Source organism: Notamacropus eugenii, chromosome 4 (assembly GCF_028372415.1).
Source record: "Notamacropus eugenii isolate mMacEug1 chromosome 4, mMacEug1.pri_v2, whole genome shotgun sequence".
Classification (NCBI taxonomy): domain Eukaryota; kingdom Metazoa; phylum Chordata; class Mammalia; order Diprotodontia; family Macropodidae; genus Notamacropus; species Notamacropus eugenii.
Window position 1 is genome coordinate 42,526,059 of NC_092875.1, and position 19,007 is coordinate 42,545,065.

The window sequence follows — 19,007 nt, forward strand, 5'->3', positions numbered from 1 at the left end:
ACCATACAGACTAACTCACCAAGCCTCATGTATATTTTACCTTATCTATATTTTCTCCTGGCTATCTCCCATGCCTAGGGTGTTCTCCTATCCTCCTCTGCCTTCCTTGACTTCCATTTAGACTTAACTCAAATGCCAACTTTCACGTGAGACCTTTCCTAGTGTTTCCTGAGGCTAGTGCCTTTCCTCCCAAGGCTACCTTCCATCTACTCTATGTCTACTTGAAATATATCTACGTATGTTAGAATGGAAACTCCTTATGAACAAGGCTATTATTTTTTCTTTTATTACCTCCACTCGTGTCACAGGGCCAGCCACATGCTGAGTGCTTTAGAAGTGCTTATGAAAGTGCCTTTTCTAAGGGTGGATCAGCCATTCCTGAAATACTTGCCCTCTTCACCTCCAGAGGGCGCCTCTTGGCATCCTTAGCTTTCTTTGAAGCTCCACTTAAGTGCCACTTCCTGCAGGAGGTATTCTGTTACTGGCCCAACCAATCAATAATATGTATGAAATACTTACTATGTGCCAGGCTCTGTGCCAAGTGCTAGGGATACAAGTATTTATTTTTATTGACTTCATTATCTGTATAAATATAAAGCAGAATTGTAAGTCCCTGGGAACATCATTATTTTTATTTTTGTCCCAGTGCATAGTGGAGTGAGAATAGAAGCATAGATTGACAATGGAAAAGGACCGTTTGGAAGGTCATCTAGTCCTACCCTTTTATTTTAGGAACATGGAAGCTGAGGTACAGAAGAAGGGATTTGGGAAATGTCACAAATGTAGTAAGTGATGGAACCAGTACCTAAACAGAGATCCTCTATTTCCAAATACAGTAATCTTCCCATGTGCCATTCCCTTAGCCAATGCTTATTCAATGCTTGGAAAACTTGTCTTCTTTCCTTTGTCTCTAACTTCATGCTATTTCAAAATGGATTTTAAAAGGTATAAAACAGAAATTTCATTATTACTTCTTGACAGTCAACTTCAGAGAAGGCTCCTAGGGTAGGATAACACCTGAGTTGCTGTCTTTTGGCAAAACTGTATCTGAGATGCACCCAAACAGATGGTTGCCATGTGTTAATCCAGTAGGTGATGCCCCTCAGAGAGAGAGTTAACCAGTCCTAGCCCTGCAGCAATCCTCACATGGATTAAGAAAAGCTGTACAAGGCAGAGTTCAAGGATAATGATGAGAATGGTTTTCTCTCATATCAGACCAAAGCAATGTCTCCTTAATAATATTAATGCAGAATGAAGGGATAAATGATTGCCTCCTCTGGACATCATATCGAAATGTCTATAAAGACCAAAATGGACCTCACCTGCATTAACTTCATGGGTCAAAGCCAAAACCACCATTAGCTATTAAGGGCCTTTGCAAGGACACAGAGCACCTAGATCAAAATGTTTGATCAAATTGAGCCTGTAGCTTGTGTGTATAATCCTAATGGAAGTCCTGAGACACAGGATGGAATTTTTTTTTCCCTGACAAGCAGTAACAAGGTACTGTCAAAAAATGGTGGGTCTGGGGTTGGAAGTAAGTGTGGTGCAGGAATGTAGCATCAGAAGCATTTTCAGAGTTCTCATTGATTCCCAGTGTATGGACATTGTCTGGCAGCTGTTCTCCTGGCATTGATCTCAGGGCTGATTCATGCCATCTAGATCTGGAATATAATAGGGTTTCATTTTCTCTGCCTGCTGGAGGGAGATCATTTACTAAGATAACCTATTCATTTGCAGCCACAGACAATACTTAAGCCAATTTTTAAAACACATTTTACAATCGATCACAGGACAACCCTTCACAAAGTTGTGGGAACAAAAATATTACTGCAAAATGTATGGGAAACAAAGTCTAGGAAAGTGTGATTTAATTTAATTTAATAGTTCACAGTCCATTAATGGGGGCCACTCTAAAAAAAAGACATTACAAGATCTCACAATTGTGCTCATATATCAGAGCTGCATTGTGTCCTTTGAAAAGAATCCCACTTTTTAGAATTTTAGAGAGATATATTATAAGCCAGGGAACTGTAGTGGGCATTAATGTTTTTTTCTTTAAATAGCTTGAAAAGAAACATCTCTTAAAAATACCTTTCAAGATGTGTCAGTCATTTGGCTCCAAAGAAAAGTAATAAAAAAAGTAAAAAAAATAAGAAATAGATAAACTTCTGATTAATTCTAATTACCTTTTTTTAGCCATCTGATGTATTGCCTTTCATACCTAGGTGCTCTGAAAGTGAAGAGCAAGTTTAAATGAGGATTTAAAGTAAGGCTCAAGTGCTGGTGCTTGAAGAAAAATCAATTGATTTCATGATATTGGTGAAATTGGATGGAAAGTCAATGAGATTAGGGCCACAAATGAGGGAGCAGTATGGAAGTATTGAGAAGAATACTGGAACAGAAGTCAAAAGACTTTTGTTCATGACATACATTTTAAGCTGGAAGGAACTTCAGTGTTCATGCAGACTAATTTCTTCATTTTACACCCAATGAGGTATGGGGGGGGGTGGAATCAGAGTTCCCTTAACCTCTTTAATCTGCTATAGTTCTATAAGACATACTTTAGCTGGAGACAATTTGGGGTAGGGGGCTGGTTACACTCATTGCATGCTCCTCCCCCCTCTCCAACACCACCACCACCCCACCCCTCCCCGCCCTGATAAATATTTCTGTTCTCTCTTCGTGAACAGAGGTACATTTAGCCCAAAGTTCTCTGGGGATCTTGGAAGATTCAAACATTGTCCTTTCAAGTGGTTCCTCCAGGGTGTTATACTAAAGTCTCAGAACATACACTTGGCACAGTTTTAATGGTTTCCTAAATGCTGTGTAAAGAGTCCCAGTCAAAGTCCATTCAGCACAGCTCTTAAACAATCCTACAATTAACAGTCTTTTGTGAGGTCCCAACACTCCCATAGCTAGCAGGTCTGGAGATGAAAACTACCCCCAAATGCAAAGTTATGCAAATTTAACAAGCAAATTATGTTTTGCAAAGTTTATCACAGGTTACTCACTTCCTAGGACTTATAAAGCCCTGTCTTAATCCAATCTACAAGAAATGAAAATGGAGTTAAAAGAAACTAGCAAAAGAGAAGAAAAGGAGAAGTGAGGGGAGTGTGCTTCTCCTTTCAAAAAGAAAGAGAAGTCCCAAATAAACTCTAGGAACATATGAAGCTTTCTCAACAATGGTCCTTGTGGGAACAGCAGGAGGAAAGGCTACATAAAGGAATATTTGCTACTGATCCAGGACCACAGACTGCTCAGTAAATCTTAAATTTTCTTCTCCTCCTCCCCCTCTACTCATCTCCCCTTCTATCTTCTCTGTCTATTCCTCTCTGTCTCTGCCTTTCTGTCTCTGTCTTCTGTCTGTTACTGTCTGTCTGTCTTTCTGTCCCTGTCAGTCAATAAACTTTTGCTAAGGAAGGTTACAGGGGCCATAGTTTTCCTTTATTTGTAATTTTAAAATGAATACTTTAGACTAAATTATCTTGGAAGGTTTTTTTCCCCAAAACTCCATATTCCATGAGGCTGTAGCTATAATCAAATACAAGCAAATAGAATAATTAAATGAAATGGGAATATTTATTTATTTTTCATTTAAAAAAAAATTTGACCTTAACAAACCCAAAGGAAATTAATATTTTCATGTGTATTCCATATAAGTTCTAACCATACTTATCTCATTTTCACAGATGAGTTTCAGATACTGGAGCAAAGCTAAGTCTACTCTTCAGAGTTCAAAGACAATGCTTCAGGAATTGATTCTTTAATGCTATTATCCTGAGCCCCTACTAATGGGCTCATCCCAATGTTATCATTTGAGAAAAATTTTAGTAAACCAGATTTAAATCAATTTTAGAAAGGGATGCTTACTAAGATGGCACAGTAGGAACAACTGGGGGGAAGTCCATGGCACATTCTCTCATACGTGTGTGTGTGTGTGTGTGTGTGTGTGTGTGTGTGTGTGTGTGTGTGTAATTCAAGAAAAAGTGGGCTCAAACTAAAACATATGTGACAAAGAAGCAGCTCTGTTGGAAGTCCTTTTATTTCATTTGTGGGGTGGTCAAGAAGTTCTCTTTAAGCATGGCATAGTTTCTTTCCTGGGATCCTTCTAGAACTGAGCCAAGTCAGTCCTTAAATCACAGTACAGATAATGCCAATCACCTGATCTGAGAAAGCCGCTAATATACCAATGAGTCAATGTGGAGTCAAATTTTGAAGTTCTCAGTGTCTTCCTCTGACCCAAGAGAGTAGAGAGCCAAGGTCCCAAGAAAAATGATGAAATCTCCCAGCCAATTGAAACACATTTGCTATCTAGCATCATTTCACTTAATCAAATAGCTTTCAATGACTTTTCACACTAAATATGATTCATGGAAATGTATTTTTATCTATGAAATATATCAGGTCTAAAATGCAATGATCCTACCCTACATATAAACAAAATAAAATAGAAAAAAGGCATCTGATGAAACTCAGAATCTCTATTACATATAGGTTGCTTTTCCTTTTAAATATTAAAGAAATAATTGGCCTTTTATTTTTTTTTCTATTTCTACCTACCCTATCAGTTTCTTCTATCTCCCACCCTCCCTCAATTGAAAAAAAATGGGGGGGGGGAACCAAAGCCCTTGTTTAAAAAATGCATGAAGCAAAGCTAATTCTTGTATTGACCAGGTCCAAAAAAGACTGTCTCATCCTGTGGCTTGAGTCCATCATCACTCTTCCAGGAAGAGGGTAGCATGTATCATCATCAGTCCTCTCAAATTATGGTTGGTCGCTACACTGATCCATTAGCTTGTTAACTTTTGGAAGAAAATGCTTTTTAAAAAAAATTGTTGTTTTGTTACTTTTCTTTATTCCTAGTATTTAGCATAGTGTCAGGTACATTGTCGTTTAATGAAAGCTAGTTGAGTGATTGGTTGATCAGAGTTCTTAAGACTTTAAAATTTGTTATAGTACTAAGGATATTTAGCCTGGGGAGAATATAATAGTGGAGTTCATGCCTTTGAAGGGCTTATCACACAGAAGAGGAAATTAGATTGTTGTGATTTTGCCCAGAACTAGTGGGGGTAAATGTGGCAAAGGGACAAATTTAGTTATAAAATAAAGACAAGAGTACTTGAAAATTAGTCTTGTTCCAAAGTGGAATAAGGTGCTATGGGATGCCAATTGATTGACGATGTTGGAGAATGTTATCATTCAGTTATAGGCTAGGGTAGACAGACTTTGAAGTCTCTTCCAACTTTAATATCCTGTGATATCTAGTGCCTTGGAGTGTGATACTAAAGGCAGGATTTGGTAAATCTGTTTCTACCTTTTAATCTTGATTAATTAGATCACAAAATCCTTTCCTTGGCCCCCTTCAATTTCCATGATGTCTTTGGATCCAGGATGGTGAGTTTCCTTAGAAATTTCTGGGTCAATTGATTGTCCAGGTAATGTTTTCAATCCTTAACTAGGAACCTTCTGAGATAGGGCATGCAGCAAAGCAAAGGGCTAAAACTCCCTTTTCACATAGCAAAAAAAAATCCTTTTGTCAACCCTTTTCCTATTAGTTCCTTCAGTCACTAGTTTAACCTGAGGTCTTTGGTTCACAAACAGCATTATTGCACTATTCTCTCTCTGAAATTCTGGAGCTGAAAATGCTTGGCAGACATTCTCTCTCTCTCTCTCTCTCCTCTCTCTCTCTCTCTCTCTCTCTCTCTCTCTCTCTCTCTCTCTCTCTCTCTCTCTCTCTCTCTCTCTCTCTCTCTCTCTCTCTCTCTCTCTCTCTCTCTCTCTCTCTCTCTCTCTCTCTCTCTCTCTCTCTCTCTCTCTCTCTTTGCCTGAAATGTCACCCTGGGCAAAGATGGCTGGTACTACTGTATAGATGGTAGGAAGAAGAGGCCCCCCAAAGATATGTACTAATATTGCCTTACCTGAACTACTCCCCAAGATTCATGTGAATTCCCCATAATGCATTTGTCCTTTTTGATCAAACACATCACCAAGATATCTTGGAAGTCATTCTTGATGGTAGTAGTAATCATTCAACAAATATTTGCTAGCACATAAAACTGAACATATCTAAATCTTAACTCAATCTTCTCTTCTCTAAGCCTGTTCTCTTCCCTAAGGCTAATGTCTCTATCTCCAAGAGTAGCGCCAATCTTTATTCCAGTCCCCCACGCTCATAACCTTGGTTTCCTCCTTGACTTTTCCATTTTAATCACCTGTTAAATACAATGAGTTTGCATGTCTGGTTGCTTGGATTTCCACAACATCTCAGGTACCCAGTCCCTTCCTTCCAAAAAAGATGGTACAGGGCACTTGATCAATTTTTTTTTTCCCAGAACTAGAAAGCTTAAGGGAGGGAAGGACATTTGTAGTTGCAAGATTGCTTTTTCAGAAGATGGTTAGGGAGTAGGGAGTGAAGTGAATCATAGTCAGAATCTGCCCAAAATAGTAGGCCAAGTGTCAAAGTCATCAACTGCAACATTCAGACCTCTGGGTAGATATTCCAGAGATGAAAGGCTTAAAACCTGCAGGTTGTGTTCTCTGCTCTGGATGGCAAGTCTACTGGAGATACATAGAAAAGAGTTGAGTAGGGAGTAAAATGAAATGTGACTGGGATCTGCTGAAAATATATACAAAATATACATCAAATAGGTACCCCATAATTTCTGAGGGACAAGTTGGCAAGTCAGTCAGAGTGGTGAATTTATTGGTCACAAAACTCCCAAAGACAATCTCAAAGCATGAGATTGAGAATCAGAGCACCCAGATTTGAATCCCAACTCTGTATAACTTCCTTTCCCTCTATATTACAACCAAATTGACCTGCTAAACATTTCTCTCAAACAACCCTATGACTCTCACAAATAACTTCTCCTTCTTTGGTCTCATTAGTCCATCATCTAAGAAATGAGGGGGGTTTGGGCTAGATTAAATCTTTGATCCTATGGGCTGGTATGTCACTGACAGCTGCAATCTGCAGCAGTGGAGGAAATGCCCACAATGGTGAAAATATTGATTAATAAAGCAGTAAAGATATACATAAAAGTCAAACTCAGAGATTATGAACTGGAAATAACCTTAGAGACTATCTCAGCTAACCCCCTTATGTTACAGCTGATGAAACTCAAGAGAGTTTAAGCGATTTGGATAAGATCAAACAGGCAGTGAATGTCAGACAAAGGACTTGAACTTACTGTCTGTGATTCCAAGTCCAATGATGCTCTCTCCACTGTAGCACACTGCTTACACATGGCTACCGAAAGCAGAGCATTCTTTCTCTCCTCTTGATCCTGAACTTGAGGGCATAAAAACCTATTTGCCACATTCCTACATGCTCATTCTGACAGAAGTGTCAAACTCCTCCCTTGTCTGAGCAGTCTCTGATTCTTGACCATATCTCCACTCCCTTATCCTTCACACTTGTCAGTTCCCTCCCCCCCCACACACACTTCTTAAGGTCCCTACTGGGGTGACAGATGCAACCTGCTATGGAATCTATCATTAAATAAAACTAGAAAGAACTAACCCGGAGAAAATTTAAAGTTCAGCACTGGGAGCTCCCTGGTCCCTGACACATGTTCATCCGTCTCCCCAATCATCTCAGAGTAGAGAGTCTCAATTATTTGCGACAAGCTTAATTGGAAAATGCTTTATAATTGCTGCTATTAAAAATAATGTTCTGATAATGGGTGACAATTAAACAAAGTAAGGAGTCATTAGAGAAAATATCATTGGCCCTCAATGTAGTGAGCAGCACCCCTCTCATGCTGACAGAGGCAGAGAAAAGTAGAGCCTTTTGTTTATAATCAGTGACTTCTTGCAGTGTAGATTTCTGATGTGGATAATTCAAGTGGCTACCTAGTTTTTTTTTTTTTACTTTTAATGATTTATTTTAAATTTTCAACATTCATTTCCACAAAATTTTGAGTTCCAAATTTTCTCCCCATTTCTCCCCTCCCTCCACCCCAAAATGCCTTGCATTCTGGTTACCCCTACCATCAATCTGCCCTCCCTTCTAACATCTGTGCCTGTTCTTATCCCCATCTTCTCTTTTTTCCTGTGGGGCAAGATAAATGTCTATACTCCACTACCTGTATTTCTTATTTCCCAGTTGTATGCAAGAAGAATACTCAACAGTTGTTCCTAAAACTTTGAGCTCCAACTTCTCCTCCTTCCTCCCTCCCTCCCCATCCCCATTGAGAAGGAAAGCTATTCAATATAGACTATATATGTGTAGTTTTGCAAATGACTTCCATAATAGTCACATCTTATAAGACTAACTATATTTCCCTCCATCCTATCCTGCCCCCCATTTCTTCTATTCTCTCTTTTGACCTTATCTCTCCCCAAGGGTATTGACTTCTAATTGCTCCCTCCTCCCATTGTCCTCCCTTCCATCATCCCCCCACCTTGCACCCTGCTTATCCCCTTCTCCCCTACTTTCCTGTATTGTAAGGCAGGTTTTCATACCAATTTGAGTGTGCATTTTATTCCTTCCTTGAGCCAAATGTGATGACAGTAAGCTTCATGTTTCCCTCTCACCTCCTACCTTTTTCCCTCCACTGAAAAGTCTTTTTCTTGTCTCTTTTATAAGAAATAATTTGTCCCATCCCATTTCTCCCCTTCTCCTCCCAATATATTCCTCTCTTACCCTTTAGTTTTATTTTTTGATATATGATCCCTTCCTATTCAACTCATTCTGTTGTGTTCTCTCTCTCTCTCTCTCTCTCTCTCTCTCTCTCTCTCTCTCTCTCTCTCTCTGTGTGTGTGTGTGTGTGTGTGTGTATGTGTGTGTGTATAATCCCACCAACCACCCAGATACTGAGAAAAGTTTCAAGAGTTACAAATATTGTCTTTCCATGTAGGAATGTAAACAGCTCAACTTTAGTAAGTCCCTTATGATTTCTCTTTCCTGTTTACCTTTTCATGCTTCTCTTGATTCTTGTGTTTGAAAGTCAAATTTTCTTTTCAGCTCTGGTCTTTTCATCAAGGATGCTTGAAAGTCCTCTATTTCACTGAAAGATCATTTTTCCCCCTCAAGTATTATACTCAGTTTTGCTGGGTAGGTGATTCTTGGTTTGAATCCTAGATCCTTTGACTTCTGGAATATTGTATTCCATGCCCTTTGATCCCTTAATGTAGAAACTGCTAGATCTTGTGTTATATTGATTGCATTTCCACAATACTCAATTTGTTTCCTTCTAGCTGCTTGCAATATTTTCTCCTTGACCTGGTAACTCTGGAATTTGGCTACAACGTTTCTAGGGGTTTCTCTTTTTGAATCTCTTTCAGGAGATGATTGGTGGATTCTTTCAATATTTATTTTGCCCTCTGGTTCTGGAATATCAGTTTCCTTGATAATTTCATGAAAGATGATTTCTAGGCTCTTTTCTTGATCATGATTTTCAGGTAGTCCCATAATCTTTAAGCTGTCTCTCCTGGATCTATTTTCCAGGTCAGTTGCTTTTCTAATGAGATATTTCACATTATCTTCCATTTTTTTCATTCTTTTGGTTTTATTTTGTTATTTCTTGGCTTCTCAGAAAGTCATTAGCTTCCATCTGTTCCTTTCTAATTTTTAAAGAACTATTTTCTTCAGTGAGCTTTTGAATTTCCTTTTCCATTTGACTAATTCTGCTTTGTAAAGCATTCTTCTCCTCTTTGGCTTTTTGAACTTCTTTTGCCAATTGAGTTAGCCTATTTTTCAAGGTGTTATTTTCTTCAGTATTTTTTTGGTTCTCCTTTAGCAAGCTGTTGACTAGCTTTTCATGATTTTCTTTCATCTCTCTCATTTCTCTTCCCAATTTTTCCTCCACCTCTCTTACTTGATTGTCAAAATCCTTTTTGAGCTCTTCCATGGCCTGAGCCCACTGAATATTTATTTTGGATGCTTTTGATACAGAAGCCTGGACTTTTATGTCTTTTCCTGATGGGAAGCATTGTTCTTCCTCATCCAAAAGGATGAGAGAAGATATCTGTTTACCAAGAAAGTAACCTTCTATAGTCTTATTTTTTTTCCCTTTTTGGGACATTTTCCCAACCAGTTACTTGACTTTTGGGTCCTTTGTCAAGAGTAGGGTATACTCTGGGGATCTGTAATATCTCAGTTCCTCCAAGGTAGCACAATCAAACCTGTATGCTGGTCTCAGAGCAACAAGAAACTTTTGTGCCCAGAATCTGGGAGTAGTAGAGTTTCCTTTCCATGACCACCTGGCCTCTAAGCCACACCACACCAGCACTGGGGGCTGAGATTCAGATTAGCTGCTCAATTCCTCCAGCGGCTTTACAATCCAACAATGGATGCCAGCTGCTATGGGAGCCACCGCCCTCTAGGGCCAAAGCTCTGGGGAGACCTTGTTCCCTTTTCGGCCAGCTGAAAAAATGCTCTCATTGGCCTTTGGCACCTGTAGGTTGAGGGATCTGTGAACCATAGGAGATTCTGCCCCCAAGGCCTGCTCTGGTCCTCCCTTGGTGCTGTGTCACATGACCAAGGCTGGGCCAGGCTCAACTCTGGATCTGGTGAGACAGACCTTTCCCATTGGCCTTTCAGGTCATCTTGGGCTGGAAATCTCCTCCACTCTGTTGTTCTGCGGCTTCTGCTGCTCTAGAATTTGTTGAAAGTCTTTCTTTATAGGTATTTTATGGACTGTGGGGGAAGAGCTAGTATATGTGCATCTTTCTACTCCACCCTCTTGGCTCTGCCCCTACTTAGTTGAGTCTCAAGAGTTCTTGTAAGCCAACATATTTTCCTCATCATCCTATAAAGGTGCTTCAAATTACCCATGGATATGCTGTCATGGTAAAGTCTCCAAGTCTCTGTTATTCCGTAAAATAGAATAACGATAGAAGGCATGTCTACCCTTTTTCTATACATCATCTTATCTGTGTTTATGACAACCCCTGTGTGATGGGTACAATAGGCCTGCCTACTTCTATAGTCTTTTTTTATGAGTCTCTTTCACTCTATGTTTCAACCAAATGGCCATCTCCTAATCAACGTTCCATCCATGCTTCTTGACTTTTCCTGTACTCTGAGAGTTCTTAACTTCTTCTGTGCTAAACCTCCTTGTGGTGAAATTTATGAACTCATTCTTAAAATAATGTTTTTAAATGCATAAAATAAAATACCTGGAAATAAAAAAGATATCTGTTATATAGAAATAAAGATGTCTTGTTTTTGTATTTCTCATTCAAGTTGTACTCTTTCCATAGAAATGCCCTCCTCTAAAGTGTTCCTCTTAATATACCAATTTTCCTTCATGGATCAACTCTGGAGCTGCCTCCTACAAGAAGCCTTCCTAGGTTGTACAACTCAGTGCTTTTTCCCTCACCAAGTGCCTTGAAAAACTTAAATTTCTGTGGAAATTTAAACTACTAATGCTATCCTCCTTAGTGTCCCTGTGGTTTTTTTTCCCAGTACACTTTCTGCTCCCAATGACAGAGACTCATTTGACTTTGTAACCCCAGAGGTTTACACAAGATAGGCATTTAATACTTTTTGGGATATTGGACGTAACTGAAAATACCACTAATATTACAAAGTCAAAATTTCAATATAGAGTCTCTTGATTCCAAGACCAGTATTATTTCCACTATACTACACTACATCAATGTTTCATGACTTAGAATTTTATGGTTCTATATCTTTGAGTCTGATGGACATCAGGGCCTTCCCATAGGGTCAAATAAAATTAAAATATCCCAGGGAAGGCTAATTACTTGAATATATACACATACATAGACAGGTAAACATAGACTCAGAAACAGACACACAGACATACATACTCTCTTTTATATGTTTGATATATATCCACATAAATACATACATATGCATGTATACATATATACATACATATATCTATGTGTATGTATATGTATATATGTATATATGTGTATGTAAGTGTGTGTGTATGTGTGTGTATTCCTTCTATCTGTCTCTATCTAGTCAATCCTTGGTTCTCCATACAGATACTTCCAGGAGACCATTTGCGGATATGACTAGGACATCAAAGGAAATATAGTAGATATGATCCTTTGAATCCCACAAGCTCCTCCTTCAGTCAAGCAAGGTCATAGGAGGAGACCTAGCCAAGGTTAATGGCAAAATATGTGTATGTTTGTGTATGTACATAAACATAAATACACACATGCACATATATATGTGCATATTATATTATATGTGTACATATTTATATATATATATATATGTATATAAAACCCAGACATAGAGATGCACACATGTATATATATATATGTATATATATATATATATATATATATATATATATATATATATATATATATATATATATATATATATACACACATATGTATATATGAGAGAGAACTTGACTAGACCTAGTGGATTTAAATCCTTCTGCAAAATTCCATCCTTTCTAAGTTGATAACTTATAGATGACTCCTGGCCTATGGCCAAGTTTCCTTGATTTATCAAAATATAAGTCTTGCGCAACTTCATTCTTATCTGAAGGCCTTTCAGCCCTTAGTCTAAGAATGGAATGAGATGGTTTTTGTCCCCACTTCTACACTTGAGGCAAGACTTGCCTTTGACCTTAGCTCAGTTTTCTCACCTTAGTCCACTTGAATGGAGAAAGACTTTGTGGGATTCAAAATATCAAATCTGCCATGTTTCCTTATAGTGTTCTAGGCACATCCCCAAATTGACTGGTGGCAGTGTCTATATGGAGAGCCAAGGTCTAACTGGACTGACAACTCTATGAGGATCCCAGCAGAGAAACTACATCATGCATAAGGAAAATGTCTTGAACAATTTCAGCAAGTGAGAACTGTGAGTTACCCCATTGCCATATGTGCTCAAAATGAGAGAATCCTTAGTCTACTTTCTCCTAATCTCTTTACATACATATGAAGACTATCACGATAATTTAGAGGAATGTCTTATGCCAAGTGTTCTTATAGTGCTCCTTTAGTAAATACTTGTTTTTCTAAAATCTATTTAAGTCTGATTGACAAAATTGATAATGGTTTGAGGGAAGAGAAGTGGAGGGTTGAGCTGATAGCATTACAGAATTGCCCTTGATCTCTCACAGTTCCCTTAAAGTTCCCCTAGAGTAGCAAAGCTTGAGGATTTATCAATAGGAGAAAGAACTGGGATAAGGATTCATAGAATTTATTACAAATACATAATTATAAGATGTATGCAAAATAAATGCATTTTGATGGGAGTAGGACCCTAACAGCTACATCTGACATTCAAACAACATGGCCAGCCCACTGGAGTCATGCTCTTTTCATTAGAGTTTGAATGTTTGGCAGTTCACTTCAAGAAAGGACCTCAGTGACTGATACCATATCTTGCCAGATGATCTTCAGAATCTTCCTAAAATAATTCAAATGGGAAAAAAATCAGTTTCTTGGCATGGCACTGGTAAACTATCCAGGTTTCACAAGCATACAACAATGAGGCCAGCATAATGGCTCTATAGACCTTCAGTTTAGTAGGCAGCCTAATACCTCTTCTCTCCCACATTTTCCTTTGGAGCCTCCCAAACACGGAACTATCTCTGGCAATGCATGTGTCAACCTCATTACCAATATGTACATCCCTGGAAAGTATACTGCCAAGGTAAGTGAACTTATCTATAGCATTCAAAATGTCTCCATTTGCTTTAATTGATGATTCCATATATGCACAGTATGTTACTGGCTAGAAAAGAGCCTCTGTTTTATTGATGTTAATTGTCAGGCTAAATTTAGCACAAGCAGAAGAGAATTGATCTCTATTGCATCTCAGCCTCAAAGACTTCATAGAGTACACAATTATCTGCAAATAAAATTTGAGTACCAACTCTGTCTCCACTTTAGTTTTGGTTTGGTGTCTTTTCAAGTTAAATAATTTACCATCAGTACAGTGGATGACCTTAATGCTGTCTTCATTCTCATTGAAGCCCTCCAACAAGAGCCCTGAAAACATCATGCTAAAAAGCATAGGAGCAAGTACAGAGACCTGTTTCACTCCACTGGTGACTGGGAAAGTGTGAGAGCATCATCCATTACCCAGAACCTTGACAAGCATGTCTTCATGAAATTGGCCTAAACTACTGATGAACTTCTCCAGGTAACCAATTTTGCCACGATCATCCACAATCCCTCACAAATGATAGTATCAAAGGCCTTGATCAGATCAATAAACCTTGCATACAGACTTCTATCCTTTTCCTTATATTTCTCCTGGAGTTGCTCATCAGCAAACACTCTTATCAATTATTCTTTGGCCCTTTCTGAAGTCACACTGAATCTCAGGTAGAAAGCTAGGTGAAGGTGAAAGATCTTCCAGGTGAAGGATCAGCCTATGAAGGAAGATTCTGGCAAGAATCTTGCTGACAATGACTAAAACAGACACCTCTTCCAACTCTGTGAATGGTACAAGACAACCTATTTCCTTTTCCATTACAGACATGGATGATGGAATCATCCTTGAACTCCTGGGGGATAACCTCCTCTTGAACATATTACCCAGAAGATTTCATTCAGCTTTTGTATGAGCAGTGGACTGTCCTCCCCCTTGTAAATTTCAGCTGGAATAGAATCAGTATCACATGCTTTGTCACATGACAGGAGCCTAAGAGCATTCAAAACCTTTTCTTCAGTGGGAAGGTTAGTTAGAGAGGGATTGACTTTGACCTGAGATAAACAGTCAATGGCCTCAGTATTGGATGGTGATGGTCTGTTGAGAATGCTATGGAAGTCTTTGGCCCATCTCTCCAGAATGGTATTCATAACACTAATCAATGAGACTTGATCAGCACTAAGTATTTGAGATGCAGCATAGATCTTTGGCCCATGATTAGCCTTCAGGGCATCAGGGATGGCTACTATCATTAAACTAGATTTCATCTGCCATCTTACTGAGCCAAGAATCCTGCATCTCTCTAAGTTTAGTTTGCACTTTACTTTTGATCAAGTTAAACGTTGCCTTCTTAGAGATGGACAAGCTATCCTTCTGGTAAACTCTGTGGAGTTTTCATTTTTTTGTTTAGCAACTTCTGATTTTTTGGATCATTTTTGTTAAACCAGTCTTGATGTTTGTGAGTGTTCTGACTCAGATGAGTAAATATGGTGCTGTACACTAAATCTCTGAAAGCTTTCCCCTTCTCTTCTGCTCCCTAGCTTTCCCTCCAAATTAGCAACAAGCTATTTTATACAGGAATAAGTTTCTGACATTAAGTCTTCTGGTACTTATCTTGCTTTGGGGATGCAGTCTGGTGTAGATGGCGCCCACACACACCTCAATAATGGGTTTGAAGCCTTTGAATGACCCTCAACTTGTGTTAGCCCATGTGCTGAAATGGTTTGCTGGTGTGTGGCTGCTATGAACCCTTACATCTTGAATTCACAAGTGAGGGTTAGATGAATCAAGTGAACACCAAAGGTTGAAAGCAGCCCTGTAAAACCTCACACCAGAAGTATCAGACTTCTCTGAGGACCCACACTCTACCACTAACTTGATATAAGGGCTCTGATCCATCTGCACACATTGATAAAATTATAGATTTGTGAAATATTGGCATATTGAAGTATATATCCTCTCCTCTTAAATATTTCTTTTAATGTCATTATTTCAAACTTGGTAAATGCTAGCAAAAAAGAGCATTTCCAAATATAAAGAAGAGAATATGTTTTGCATGATTTCACATATATAATTGATATCAATATAGTTAAAATAAATATTTTTAAAAATAGGACAAGAAAATTGTGCATGAAATGACAGATCCCTATTATATACAACTTTTTAAGGGATTTGTTACCTTCTTGTGTACAGTGTCAAGCATTGGTCTATGCCCAGTTTCTGCCACACTGTTATCCAGTTTTCTCAGAAATTTTGGATAACAGTGTGGCAGAAATTGGAAATAGATCAATACCTGACACCATGCACAAGAATAAAGTCCAAATGGATGCATGATCTAGGCATAAAGACAGATATTATAAACAAATTAGGGGAGCAAGGAATAGTGTATTTGCCAGATTTATGGAGAATGGAGAAATTTTTGACCAAACAAAAGGTAGAGAATATTGTGAAGTGCAAAATGTATAATTTTGATAACATTAAATTGAAAAATTTTTGCACAAACAAACCCAATACAACCCAGATTAGGAGGGAAGCAGAAAACTGGGAAAGAATTTCTGTAACTACTATCATTTCTAAAATATATAGAGAACTGAATCAAATTTACAAGTATACAAGTCATTCCGCAAATGATAAATGGTCAAAAAATATGAACAGACAGTTGTCAGAGGAAGAAATTAAAGCTATCTATAGCCATATGAAAAAATATTCAAAGTCACTATTGATTAGAGAGATGCAAATGACAACAACTCTGAGGTGTCACATCACACCTATCGGATTGGCTAACATAACAAAATAAGAAGATGATAAATGTTGGAGAAGATATGGGAGAGTTGGAATATTAATTCATTGTTGGTGGAGCTGTGATGGAGCTGATCCAACTATCCTGGAAAGCAATTTGGAACTATGCCCAAAGGGCTACAAAAATGTGCATACCCTTTGGCCCAGCAATATGGCTTCTAGAGCTGTATCCCAAAGAGATCATAAAAATGGGAAAGGTTCCCACATGTACTTCTTATAGCAGCTTTCTTTGTGGTGACCAAAAACTGGAAATCAAGAGGATGTCCATCAATTGGGGAATGGCTGAACAAGTTATGGTTCATGAATATAATGGAATACTATTGTGCTATAAGAAATGATGAACAAGAAGACTTCAGAGAGGCCTGGAAAGGCTTATATGAACTGATGCTGAGTGAAAGGAACAGAACCAGGAGAACTTAGTACATAGTAACAACCACAGTGTGAAAGGAATTTTTCTGGTAGACTTAGTCCTTCACAGCAATGTAAGGAAGTTAAAAATTCTCAATGGAATCTTGAGGCAAAATGCCTTCCACATCCAGAAAAAGAACTATGGAACTGGATCTCAGAATGAAGCAGACCATTTTCTCTTGTGTTATGCTTTGTTTTGTTTGATGGTTTCTCCCATTCATTTTAATTCTTCTATGCAATATGACTAAAGTGAAAATGCATTTAATAAGAATGTATATGTAGAACCTATATAAGATTGCACTCTGTCTCAGGGATGGAATGGGGAGGGAGGCAGGAAAGAGAAGGAGGGGAAAAAATCTAAAATACATGGAAGTGATTGTAGAAAACTGAAAACAAATAAAATAATTTTAAAAAGGATTTGTTATCTTCAGTTCATTGTTACAAAGTTTTCTTACCTGTTTCTTGTTGAACTTCCCAGAGAAATTCTGTCTAATGAAATTAACAGTAAAGCATCCCAATGTTACACGGAAGAAAACTGAGGCTTGTAGAAATAAAGTGACATTTTCTAGGGAAAGATTTAAAGAAGAACCTTTGGTATCACTCATCGTAATTTTTTTCTGCAGCTACAGCACTCACTTTCAAAACAGAACATTCTAAGATCTCTGAATAAATCTTTGCAGACCATCCTTAACGTTCTCACTGTACCTAAGAAAGCATAACATTGCAAGAAACGACTCAAATCTACCTCCTATCCAATGCCTCCTGATTCATCTCAGTCTACGTATTTATGAGATTTTCTTTATTATCTATCAATCAGCAAACATCTATTAAATACCCACTTTAAGCTAGGCAACAATTCAAATCCACAACTGTTTATTAAATGCTGACCATGCTCACACCCAAAACATATTTACCAGTGATGTAGAAACCTCCTAGAATGGTGGCCGTACCACCCCACTGCAAGAAATCTGTCACCCATGACAATGGTCATTGAGCACATCATATGTGGGTAGTGACTTATCACCAACTCACTATTCTCATCAGTTTCCACCCAGGGCTATAGTAAGTGGTTGAGTATGGGAGGGAGGCTTGAGCCTCACTTTAGTAGGTCCTCCTTTTTTAGATGCACTGAGAATGAAAAAGACTGTGTCTGCCAAGTTATTTCCGAGAGTGCTACAACACACTGCTTTGTAAGGCAGAAGCAAAGTGCTTTCTGCCCTTACCAAACCTTAGATATTCCTTGAAGCTTATGGGTCCCTGGAAGCCATTTATTTCATTATAATGTGCTCTGGAAAGAAAATTAATGTTTATATGAGGAGATACTCTTCCTGGAGCTGCTCAGGCTTCTGTGCAGGTAGAGAAAATGTCCATCATGCAAGATTCCCATTTCCAGTGTCTGCTACTGACACTGAGGCTGTGTGCATACTGGCTGCAGAACCAAGGAGAGCTCCCTAGGGACAGAGCCCTACTTTTGCTCTTCCATGTCAGACTGTATTACATTGGAATGCTAGCTGGCAAAGGTGAACATTCAATTTGATACTTACTGCCACCACCACCATCCTCATAGAACCACAAAGACAAAAGGGATTTGGCACCAATTAGTCCAGCTAATAATATTTGCCATTTACATAGGACTATATGTTTTGTAAAGTGCTTGGTATTTTGTTATTTTTCAGTTATTTTAGTCATGTCCAACTCCTTGTGACCCTATTTGGGTTTCCTTGGCAGAAATACTGAAGTCATTTGCCATTTCCTTCTCCAGCTCATTTTACATATGAGGAAAATGAGACAAATAAGTTTAAGGAACTTGCCCAGGGGAACACAGCTATTAAGTGTCTGAGGCCAAATTTGAACTCAGGAAGATGAGTCTTTCTGACTTTAGACCTGCATTCAATCCACTGTGCCACCTAGTTGCCCCATACGTTGAATCCTTTGGTAATGATTCCGTCATTTTTTTCTGCATGTGTAGTGATTAACTTAACTTACATAGGGTCATGATTTTCTTTTTAATTTAATAAGCTTCATTTCAGATGCTTATTGCAATATATAACATACTTGTGGTTCTTCTCTTACCAATCTGACTGCCTTCTCTCAATATCCTTTGCTGGACCTACATCCAGGTCTTGACTGTTAACTGCAAGTTTCTCCAGGGGCTCTGTCCTGAACCTTCTCTTTCTCCCTCTATGCTATT